Source organism: Solanum dulcamara, chromosome 12, assembly GCF_947179165.1.
Source record: "Solanum dulcamara chromosome 12, daSolDulc1.2, whole genome shotgun sequence".
NCBI classification, from domain to species: domain Eukaryota; kingdom Viridiplantae; phylum Streptophyta; class Magnoliopsida; order Solanales; family Solanaceae; genus Solanum; species Solanum dulcamara.
Window position 1 is genome coordinate 58,249,023 of NC_077248.1, and position 12,398 is coordinate 58,261,420.

Here is a 12,398-nt window from a genome sequence, read left to right on the forward strand (position 1 = left end):
ACATAAACATCACAAGTATACTACAAAAAATTTAAATCAAGAAAGTAGTGATGGAAGGCTCATTGTGCAAGTAGGAGGCCAATCCAACAAACACCTTTTTACCTGGTTAGCATATAACAGTTGGAGAAAGAGCTGTTCTTGAGTACCAATAACAATGTAAAAGAAAGGCTAAACAAAGGTAACTCTTACCTCTTAAGTTTTTCAACATAAGGTTGAAGGTCAACAACAATCTCATCTTCATGATAGTCACATCTGAATCCATCAAGATCTTAGATAATTTAGAAAAAGAAGTCATTAAAATGTTAAATGCAGATTCACTAAAGAAAGTAAAACAAATGAAAATAAAGAAGATAAATTTACCTTCTTGTCCACAAATCCGACCCCTAGTACACAGTTTTGCCTAAGCATTTGCGGGAAGAATAGAACTTCAAAACTTTCCAATGACACGATCTACAGTGCTAAATGCAGATTCAGAGGCTACTGTAGTGATGGGCACACTCAAGACATCCTGTGCCATTAATGAAAGTTCTGAATACCTTAGTTTGTTACCCTTCCAAAACTCAAGTACTTCTAGATTCGGATTTGTTTTACGATCAAGGTTAGCTTCTTCCAAATACGAGTCAAATTGTGTCTCACCTATACTTAACTCCAACTGACTTTGAAACATATCAAACTCCTCAAATGCATCAATCATTTCATTTCTACTACTACAAGCATGCTCCTCTGGTAACGAGGTTGTAGTCGAACGTATCAAGTACTCTTTGAATAATAACTGTAAATTATCTTTGAAAAACAAAACTGAATAAAATTCAGTTCATATCGAGAGTTAAGGACCATCATTATAAATAAAATGATACAATATGACTCCCAATATTCTTAAACTTTCTTAACATAGAAATGGCCATCTCACTCATCACTGGATCTTCACTATTTTTGTATTCTTCCAATAACATTTCTGTTCTCCATACATTAGGAAGATACAAATTTGCCGTGGGGTACTTGCATCCAGAAACAAAGTTGTAACATCATAAAATGGCCTTAAAATGTAGCTACAATCTCAACCCTTTTCCATTCATCTTCAAAAACGCCATGTCTACAATGAGGATCAACCAAGTCATAATGAATGTACGCCAGCTGATACAGAAGAGCACTTTCAATCATTTGATAGGTGGAATTCAACCGAATAGGCATATCTTAGCGTAGCCTTTTAGAACATGGTAGACCAAGGTTACTAAGGCACTCCGAAAATTTCTCTAGTCTTCTGAATTCTTGATATACTTAACACCTTCTCTACTTTTTCCAATAGCTGCATCAACCTTCTCTAAATCCGCCTTAACAAATAAGTTAAGAGTGTGATTTCCACAACGAACATGAAGAAACTTTCCCTCACAAACTAGTGAAAGAATCAAAGACAAATGATTCTTCAAAATATCAACCACACCGTTGTTAAAAGAATCATTATCTAAAGTAAGGGTGAAGATTTTCTTTTCTATTCCCCATTCTTTAAGAAAACAATCAATAAATGACCTAAAACTACACCTGAATATGGACAAGGAACATGACGAAAACTCAAATCCTTTTCTGAAGAACCCAATTTAAGTCCAAATAATAAGTTGTTACGCACATATAGCCATTAGATACTAATGAAGTCCCCATGTTTGATGTCAAACAAACTTTACTAGAAATCAATGCAAGCTCAGTTTTCAGAAGTTCTTTTTATCTTGCATACAAATTCAATATATCCGACTTATTGATTTAAGTATGAATGAATAGAAAGAAAAGTCAACAAAGGTTGCTAAGTAAAGTCAAATTCAAAAAAGAAAAAAATAGACAGAAAAAGTAGGTAGAAAAAAAAGGAAAGGAAAAGAATTTTTTAGTATAATTGGGTTTTCCTTTTCCTAAAAGGAAAACACAAAGTTTTCATATATTTAGCTAGTCTTTTTTCTTATAGGAAAATGTTTATGACTCTATAAAATATAAGCTCATTACTTCTAACATGAGAGCATCCACAATTCAGAGAGAGAGAGAGAGTAAAAACACAAAGAGAGTTATACACCAAGATAAATATTGTAGTCTTGAGTGTCCTCTTTTGTGAGTTATTCCTTTTACAAGAGAGAAGTGTTAATTGTTGTTTTCTCCTTGTATTTGAGAGCGGTGTACTCCATATCATAATAGTAAAAATCCTTCTACCCCGTGGTTTTTCCCCTCTATTTGTTTGAGGGCTTCCAAGTAAAATGCTCGTGTCCAATTTATTTTTATTATTTATCATCATATCAAACTTTAGTTGTGGTGCTTCCTCCCTCCAACAGTGGTATGATATCCCTCGGTTATTCTGTCTATTTTATGCGAAGGTACTATTTATGAATAGTAATTTTTTGTCAATAGTAAATTCGGTGACAGTACAGTTTATCACGATTGTTCTCAAAAATATTTAGAAATGATCTAGAAGGGTGTGAAGCAAATAATAATGTCGAGTACAATAAAGTTTGACGTTGAGAAATTCAATGGGACTAATTTCTCATTGTGGAAAATAAAAATAAAAGCGATATTGAGAAAAAATAATTACTTAGCTGCAATTGAAGGCAGGCCCACAGATTTTACTGATGACAGCAAGTGGAACGACATACACAGCAACGCAGTTGTCGATTTACACTTGGCACTAGGTGATCAAGTGTTGTCTAGTGTGGCTGAAAAACGGACGGCGAAGGAAATATGGGATACTCTTACAGAATTGTATGAGGCCAAGTCTTTGCATAATAAAATCTTCTTAAAAGGAAGATTGTATACTTTTTGAATGGAAGAGTCCATGTCAGTTATTGATCACATCAATACTTTGAATACTCTATTTTCGCAACGTACAACAATGGGTTGCAAAATAAAGGGGACTAAACGTGCAAAACTTCTACTTCAAAGTCTGCCTAACTCGTATGATCAACTTATCATCAACCTGACAAACAAAACAGACAGTCTAGTTTTCGATAAAATTGTAGTCGTTGTCTTAGAAGAAGAAAATTGGCGCAAAAATAAGGAAGATAGACAAGTAAGCTGAAGCTTTGATGATGGTGAGAGGAAGACCAATGGAACGTGGACCCAGTGGGAGTCACAATCATGGTAGATCTCAATCAAAAAGTAAGAAGAATATCAAGTGCTACAACTATTGAAAGAAAGGGCACTTCAAAAAAGATTGTTGGTTCAAAAAGAAGAACGAACACCCTGAGTGTAACACCCCTCAAAATTCTTCCCTAGGATTCGGGCCTTTCTTGTACATGTGTAGAGTCAAATTGTGTTTATTTCGAAGTACGTTCATGATTTAAGGCGAGTCCCTGAGTGATTGAAGAGTGTTGGAGGTGATGTGGGGTCACAAAGGACCCCTAGGACCAAGCTAAGTCCAAAATAATCCATCATGGCTAAGTTTTAAGATGAGTTCGTATAAGGGATTGACTTCTAATGACCCTATCTTTTGAAAGATGACAATCTGGGTGGCCCACGACCTATCAAATTAAAGGTCGTCGAGTCTTCTTTCCAACGCCACCAAGAACGTAAATTTTGGAGTTCGAAGTCAAAAGATATGATGATCCTAAGATGAACTGGCACAGCAGGGATTTTCAGTCCTGGGTTGCAATTGCTGAAAAACTGGGCTTGGCGCCGTAGGGGCGCGATGCGCCACTATCGCACCAAAAACATGCCTCAGTAGTTTGGGCTCAGGCGCGGCGCGCCACTAAAAGTTGTGTAGAGTTTTTCAGGCCAAATTTCCAGAACCCAAAAAAATGGCCTTGGCGCTGTAAGGGCGCGATGCGCCACTATCGCGCCAGAAACATGCCTCAGTAGTTTAGTCTCTGGAGCGGTGTGCCACTACGAGCTGTGCAGGTTTTAGGCATAATCGGCCTGGCGATGCAATGGCACGACGCGCCACTATCGCGCCAGGTGCATTTTTAGCCTATTTTTTAGAACTTTTGAGGAGGGGTAATTTGGGAACTTCCCCAAATTATATATGTATTACCCTTGGCCATTTGGGAACACATTTTGCAGCCTCACTCTCTCTCTAAAAATCCCTAGGAGTTCGTCTCTCTCTCTCTCTCTTCTTCTTCTTCCCCATGTCCAACAAGAAGAGTTCCAAGAGCTTCAAGATTTGAGTTCTCCATTGAAGACCCAATACCAAGGTTCTCTTCAAGTCTTCTCTAAGGTATGTAAATCTATCTAAAACATGGGTTGAGTCCACCCATGTTGTTACAACCCGTATTTTTGTACATTTGGACATTTGGAATAATTGTAACAAGTGAAGGATAATGCTACGTTTTGGTCTTGTTTGATACATAAGTTGGTTATGGAATTTTGGAGATGGAAATATTGGGAAAAAAAGAATAAGGAAAAAAAAATTTGGAAGTTCACAAAATGTAGTTTATGAAAAACCTATGGGCCAAGGGATTGGGCTTGGAAAACAAAAAGGGAAACAAGAGAGGCCCAACACAAGGAAAGGGCCCAAGTCTTGGAACTTAGCCCATTAATTAAGTGGCTTATATATATATATGTTGATGACTTTTAAGTCATATTTATCCATTAAGTTTTCTTTATCAACAAGAGGATTCAAGAGAGTTCTAGAGAGAAAGGAAGAGAAGATACTTGAAGCTAGAGAAAGAATAGGTTCGGCCAAGGAAAAAAAAAAGGTAAGTCTCCGATTTTGCTTCGTGAATTAATTATCTAGGGTGTACCAAGATGTTATGAAGGTATTTTTAACATAAATATATGGTTTGGAGCAGCCTAAAAACGTCACCAAACAGCCCCAAAGTTTTAGCCGCGCTAGGAGAGCTTCCGAGGCAAGTTTTGGAGAGTTTCGGTAAAGGTAAGGTCTCTCCTTTAAAATTGGAGTTTATGATGTTGTTATGAGGTGTATTACATGTCCTAAATATGGCTGGAAGCAGGGAAAATGTATAAGGAGGCATGATGTTGGAAACTACTAAATTAAAGTTGTAGTAGCTAAATCGAAGTCGCGTAGTGTATGGTCGTTGAGGCGCTGCGGGTGCAGCTGGTTGGATTGTATGTTGCAGGGCTTTAAAGTCTTTTAAAAAGGGTGTGGTTTCTGCTGGTTGCAGCCACACGACCCACCGTTTGGTATGGTTAAAGATTTTATGAAATAAAGGTTAAAAACTCTATTTTGGTATCGGAGTTTTATGCTAGTTGTTTGCAGCATGTGTTGTTTAAAGTTGAGGTGATTTGATTGTATATATACTGCTGGTTGTTTTTGTTGATATGATTGTTTACATGGTAGCCGAGTTGAGATCTCGGGGATGGTGTATTTATAGGGGAGATGCTGCCGAAATTTCGACAGATTAGAAATTAATTTGTTTGAAGGATTAAGACAAGTATATGGTGATGAATCTAATGATTATGTCAACTCTCTTGAATGTAGACTAACAAGTTGGAAGAATAAGAAAAGCTAGTAAGGCGCGGTACAGGTATGTAAAGCTAACTGTTCCTTCTTTTGGCATGTCTTTGGCATAAGTATGTAAAGCTAACCGTTTCTTCTTTTGGCATGTCTTTGGCATAAGTATGTAAGGCTTACCCTTTTCTTTCAAGTCATGTTCCCGATGTTATGGTTTCATAAGTGCTTCCATATTTTCTTTGTTTTTAAAAGCTAGGTGTCAATGGTCCCAAGGAGATGACTACTTTTCCTATAACCCATCAATGTTTCCAAAATGTCTATAGTTTCCCAAAATAAAGGTTTACAGTATTACAAGCTTTTATGACAATGATGATGGATATATTTTACAACGACATTGATGATGTCGAGGATGAGAATATGTCTATGATGGCTAAGATAAGAACAACTTCATATATGTAAGGTTTACCCTTCTTTTTCTTGGCATGTTTTGACATAAATATATAGAGCTACTCTTTCTTTTGGCATGATTTTTATGAAACAAGTATATGGCATTTTATACAATTTCAAGGAAGTCTTATTCGTAGAGCCACTAGGATGGCCAATTTTCTTGAGTTTCCAAAGGATATTTTCTCGTGCTTAGATATGTGTATATGAATCCAAAAGTTTTATTTTGATATAATCCATGGTAATTTTCGAAAGGTACTTGACATGACTCTTATCTTGATTTGTGAATTATAGCTCATTCCGATTACACTACGAGTCTTAAAAATTGGTCCTATGTGCATATGCATACGATTTGGCGCCTTATAAGATTGTGACCTTATTCTACGTTCTCTTAATATTATCTTTCGTTGATAGTCTCATCCTATAATAATTGTTCCTTCAAGGTGAGACAAAGCGACCGTGATTAATTCATAATATAATCGGAGGTTACCGACCTTCCGTCACTCCGATAGATACATGACTTTCGTTGAGCTCTCCTACATGCTGTCTATATGTATATGTATATGTATATGTATATGGGGGATATGGGGAGGTGTATATGTGGCGCTATAGACGCATTTCCACCTAATCAGTTGGAGTAATTTTCATCTTGGACGCGGGATGCCCGGACGCGGGATATATATGGGCACGCCGACGTTGTTCGGTGATATGACTTCTATTTTCTATGAATATGAAAAAGAAATGTTTTTTTATGATAAGACAAGCATGCATGGCATCCGGCCTAAAAGGGCACTTATATGTACAAGTTACTCTCTTATCTCACTATATGTCTATGATTCTACGATATGGTTGTTCATACCTTATGCTCTTTATTATGCTGATTTTCATGCCTTCATACTCGGTACATTACTCGTACTGACCCCCTTTCTTTGGGGGCTACGTTTTATGCCACGCAGGTACATCCAGACAAGTAGAAGCTACTATAGAAGATGTTGCAGCGGGGTTAGCAACTCCACTTGTTCCTGGAGTGCTGTCGAGTCAGAGTATATGCGCTATGATGTTTTATTCGAAGTTAGAGACTTTGCAGACAGAGTCATGGGTATAGAGTGTCAGCTTTATAAGCGGCGTCACCAGCCGATATGTTATTATGTAGTATGTCACGAGTTTTATGGGATGATAGATTGGGAAAGCTTAGCTATGTTTTTTTTATTTCTTATTGATGTAAAAGTCTAAATAGATTAAGTATGTACTATGAATTAGCGGGTTCGCTCGGCTCCGAGCATGGGGTCGGGTGCCCATCACACCCTCTTGAGATCGGGGTGTGACAAAGTGGTATCAGAGCAGGTCGGTCAAAGGGTTGTCTGCAAAGTCGTGTCTAGTAGAGTCTTGTTTATGGGTGTGAAGCCGGCCACATTTATAAACAGGAGTCTATAGGATATTCAGGATATTATCTTCTTTTATTATCTTAGATCGTGCGATAGAGCTGTCTATCAGGATAATCTCCTCCTAACGGACTACGAGATATACGGTCAGACCTCTATGGGAAGCTTGTTTTTGACCTTCTTTCTTGCAGGTGGGTACAGGATATGGTGGGAGATGAAGAGACCAACTCTAGACAGTATAGAGGGTGCGTAGAAGGTCCCTAGGGTACACATGGGACCTCAGGCTCCAGGACCAAGCAGGCACAGCCCTAGTTATTCGATTGAGACGGATCCCTTTGAAGACCCTGATTATGTTATAGAGACCGATCCTTCAGAAGTCTCAACGGTAGGTCCCCAAGAGCATCTGATGACCAGGAAAGTAGTTCTAGAAGCCACTCCAGCTGCTCTTATGACCGAACACTATGTCAGGCCAGCTCCTACGGTAAGTGTTACGATATATTCGAGCCCTCTATCTTGGTCGTCGGTGAACCAAGAATTTCCTGGCTATCAATATATTTTGGATTCAAGCGAGGAAGACGACGAGGGACAGACAAGCAAATGGCATCCAGATAGTGATGGGGAACATACTTCACCTCCTAGGTCACCGGGTCGAGCTGGGGACTGATCGATCATAGGTATAGGGGAGTGATAAGTATAGTTTTTGCTAGTTATATGGGGCAAGTTGTCATTTTTGTTTCAGCCTAATGTAGAAAGCCCTGTGCGGCTGGGATATGAGATGTTATAAATGTATGTATATATTAGCCCCGTGAGGCATTGCGAATGTGATATGATATGATATGGATATATATATATGTTGGCATTGCATGGTATTGTTGGTATTTCCTGAGTGCAGGTTTGAGATAGTAAGGAATATAGAGGAAATTCTGTCGGAATTTTCTAGAAAGAAAAAGGGAATAGATAGCTCCGAACGGAAGGAGTAGTATGAAAAGGCGAGAAGATAAGACCATTATTAAAATAGAATTGACATGAGATTGAGAAGAATTAGAAGTTAACCTCAGATACCCGACAAGGATAAAAGCTTATGAGATATAAAAAAGTATTGTGGATATGTGATTTCGCCGTGAAAAGTATAAAGACCCCTCAAGGTTGAGGGACGTAGCTCTGCAAAACCATTGACGCGTTGCGAGCCCATTAAGTGGGACAAGTGGTATCCACTAGAATGAATATAGTGTTATAACAGAGCTAGAAACACGGGTCACTGAAGTACAAGTACTTTCGGATGGAGAAGTTGAAATGAGTATGAGCGCTAACTAATCACTAGTGGGGAAGAGAGGAATTTTCCCTATAGTCTCTGTAAGATTTTGAAGAAGGTTTTATTTAACATTCGAGGACGAATATTCTAAAGGGGGGGAGAATGTTACAACCCGTATTTTTGTATATTTGGACATTTGGAATAATTGTAACAAGTGAAGGATAATGCTACGTTTTGGTCTTGTTTGATACATAAGTTGGTTATGGAATTTTGGAGATGGAAATATTGGAAAAAAAAGAATAAGGAAAAAAAAATTGGAAGTTCACAAAATGTAGTTTATGAAAAACCTATGGGCCAAGGGATTGGGCTTGGAAAACAAAAAGGAAAACAAGAGAGGCCCAACACAAGGAAAGGGCCCAAGTCTTGGAACTTAGCCCATTAATTAAGTGGCTTATATATATATATATATGTTGATGACTTTTAAGTCATATTTATCCATTAAATTTTCTTTATCAACAAGAGGATTCAAGAGAGTTCTAGAGAGAAAGGAAGAGAAGAAACTTGAAGCTAGAGAAAGAATAGGTTCGTCCAAGGAAAAACAAAAAAGTAAGTCTCCGATTTTGCTTCGTGAATTAATTATCTAGGGTGTACCAAGATGTTATGAAGGTATTGGTAACGTAAATTTATGGTTTGGAGCATCCCAAAAATGTCACCAAACAGCCCCAAAGTTTTAGCCGCGCTAGGAGAGCTTCCGAGGCAAGTTTTGGAGAGTTTCGGTAAAGGTAAGGTATCTCCTTTAAAATTGGAGTTTATGATGTTGTTATGAGGTGTATTACGTGTCCTAAATATGGCTGGAAGCAGGGAAAATGTATAAGGAGGCATGATGTTGGAAACTACTAAATTAAAGTCGTAGTAGCTAAATCGAAGTCGCGTAGTGTATGGTCGTTGAGGCGCTGCGGGTGCAGCTGGTTGGATTGTATGTTGCAGGGCTTTAAAGTCTTTTAAAAAGGGTGTGGTTTCTGCTGGTTTCAGCCACACGACCCCCCGTTTGGTATGGTTAAAGATTTTATGAAATAAAGGTTAAAAACTCTATTTTGGTATCGGAGTTTTATGCTAGTTGTTTGCAACATGTGTTGTTTAAAGTTGAGGTGATTTGATTGTATATATACTGCTGGTTTTTGTTGTTGATATGATTGTTTACATGGTGACCGAGTTGAGATCTCGGGGATGGTGTATTTATAGGGGAGATGCTGCCGAAATTTTGGCAGATTAGAAATTAATTTGTTGGAAGGATTAAGACAAGTATATGGTGATGAATCTAATGACTATGTCAACTCTCTTGAATGTAGACTAACAAGTTGGAAGAATAAGAAAAGCTAGTAAGGCGCGGTACAGGTATGTAAAGCTAACCGTTTCTTCTTTTGGCATGTCTTTGGCATAAGTATGTAAAGCTAACCGTTCCTTCTTTTGGCATGTCTTTGGCATAAGTATGTAAGGCTTACCCTTTTCTTTCAAGTCATGTTCCCAATGTTATGGTTTCATAAGTGCTTCCATATTTTCTTTGTTTTCAAAAGCTAGGTGTCAATGGTCCCAAGGAGATGACTACTTTTCCTATAACCCGTCAATGTTTCCAAAATGTCTATAGTTTCCCAAAATAAAGGTTTACAGTATTACAAGCTTTTATGACAATGACGATGGATATGTTTTACAACGACATTGATGATGTCGAGGATGAGAATATGTCTATGATAGCTAAGATAAGAACAACTTCATATATGTAAGGTTTACACTTCTTTTTCTTGGCATGTTTTGACATAAATATATAGAGCTACTCTTTCTTTTGGCATGATTTTTATGAAACAAGTATATGGCATTTTATACAATTTCAAGGAAGTCTTATTCGTAGAGCCACTAGGATGGCCAATTTTCTTGAGTTTCCAAAGGATATTTTATCATGCTTAGATATGTGTATATGATTCCAAAAGTTTTATTTTGATATAATCCATGGTAATTTTTGAAAGGTACTTGACATGACTCTTATCTTGATTTGTGAATTATAGCTTATTCCGATTACTCTACGAGTCTTGAAAATTGGTCCTATGTGCATATGCATATGATTTGGCGCCTTATAAGATTGTGACCTTATTCTACGTTCTCTTAATATTATCTTTCGTTGATAGTCTCATCCTATAATAATTGTTCCTTCAAGGTGAGACAAAGCGACCGTGATTAATTCATAATATAATCGGAGGTTACCGACCTTCCGTCACTCCGATAGATACATGACTTTCGTTGAGCTCTCTTGCATGCTATTTATATGTATATGTATATGTATATGTATATGGGGGATATGGGGAGGTGTATATGTGGCGCTATAGACGCATTCCCACCTGATCAGTTAGAGTAATTTTCATCCTGGACGCATGATGCCCGGACGCGGGACATATGTGGGCACACCGACGTTGTTCGGTGATATGACTTCTATTTTCTATGAATATGAAAAAGAAATGTTTTTTTATGATAAGACAAGCATGCTTGGCATCCGTCCTAAAAGGGCACTCATATGTACAGGTTACTCTCTTATCTCACTCTATGTCTATGATTCTACGATATGGTTGTTCATACATTATGTTCTTTATTATGCTGATTTTCATGCCTTCATACTCTGTACATTACTCATAGTGACCCCCTTTCTTTGGGGGTTGCGTTTTATGCCACGCAGGTACACCCAGACAAGTAGAAGCTACTATAGAAGATGTTGCAGCGGGGTTAGCAACTCCACTTATTCTTGGAGTGCTGCCGAGTCAGAGTATATGCGCTATGATATTTCATTCGAAGTTAGAGACTTTGCAGACAGAGTCGTGGGTATAGAGTGTCAGCTTTGTAAGCGGCGTCACCAGCCGATATGTTATTATGTAGTATGTCACGAGTTTTATGGGATGATAGATTGGGAAAGCTTAGCTATGATTTTTTTTTATTTCTTATTAATGTAAAAGTCTAAATAGATTAAGTATGTACTATGAGTTAGCGGGTTCGCTCGGCTCCGAGCATGGGGTCGGGTGCCCATTACACCCTCTTGAGATTGGGGTGTGACACATGTGCCCTACTCTTGCTTTGAGGTTAGATGTTCATGAAAATTAGAGTTTCTTGGTATGGTTTATGTTTGTATGAACTTTGTCCCCTATTTATTTGACTCTATATGTGTTGATGTTGTTGAGCCAAGAAGTTTCTAAAATGAGCTTTTATGTGAATATGAGTTGATGAAGAGGAGTTGTTAAATATGTTTTATTGATCGTCTTAATTTCGTAGATTATGGTAAAGGATGTTATTTTCTTAAAAATGTTGCTTATTTTGAAATGTCGATCGAAAGCCTTGGAGTGGCGATGAGTTTCAAATATTGATTTAAATGGATAGAGGAAATGATTGGTTATGTCTATATGTTGCTATAAATTTGCATTTAAATTTCCTTGGAATGATATGATTTAGATTGATCGGATAGTATGATTAAGAGAGGTTTGATTGTGATAGAGTTGATGAGATGACAAGGTCGTAATGAGACTTGTCGATATGATTTGATTGAGTTGACTGGATGGAGTTTTATGAGCATTGAGTCCTGGGAGGAGTATCGAGCACCGAATTAGGCAAGAGTATAGTCCATACTCGAACCCAATAACTACATCGCCAAATGTAGGAGAGGATTGAATCGTTAAAGTCGGATGCTTCCCCAAAATGTTTGTCCTGACATTATAGGACTTGGTTGGATTGGATCCATGATTGGTTGACTCGTTCATGCCTTGGTAAAGCATGAACGGATGTGGCAACAACATCGGCTTATTGTACTATAACTGGCTCATAAGTGATGGTTGTCGGATAAGAGAAACTCTCAAATAGGTCTTGATAGTACTCTGAGTCGGATTTAGTTGAATTGTATGTGATTGGT

At 37.8% G+C, this 12,398-nt stretch overlaps 1 long non-coding RNA gene across 1 annotated transcript; it reads left to right on the forward strand.

The window, feature by feature from the left end:
* The first annotated feature begins 9,169 nt into the window (after positions 1 to 9,169).
* LOC129877816 (uncharacterized) lies at positions 9,170 to 11,410 on the forward strand. The gene is made up of 3 exons (XR_008763621.1): positions 9,170 to 9,240; positions 9,808 to 9,853; positions 11,181 to 11,410. It is a non-coding gene; the product is annotated as an uncharacterized LOC129877816 (long non-coding RNA).
* The last annotated feature ends 988 nt before the right edge of the window (positions 11,411 to 12,398 follow it).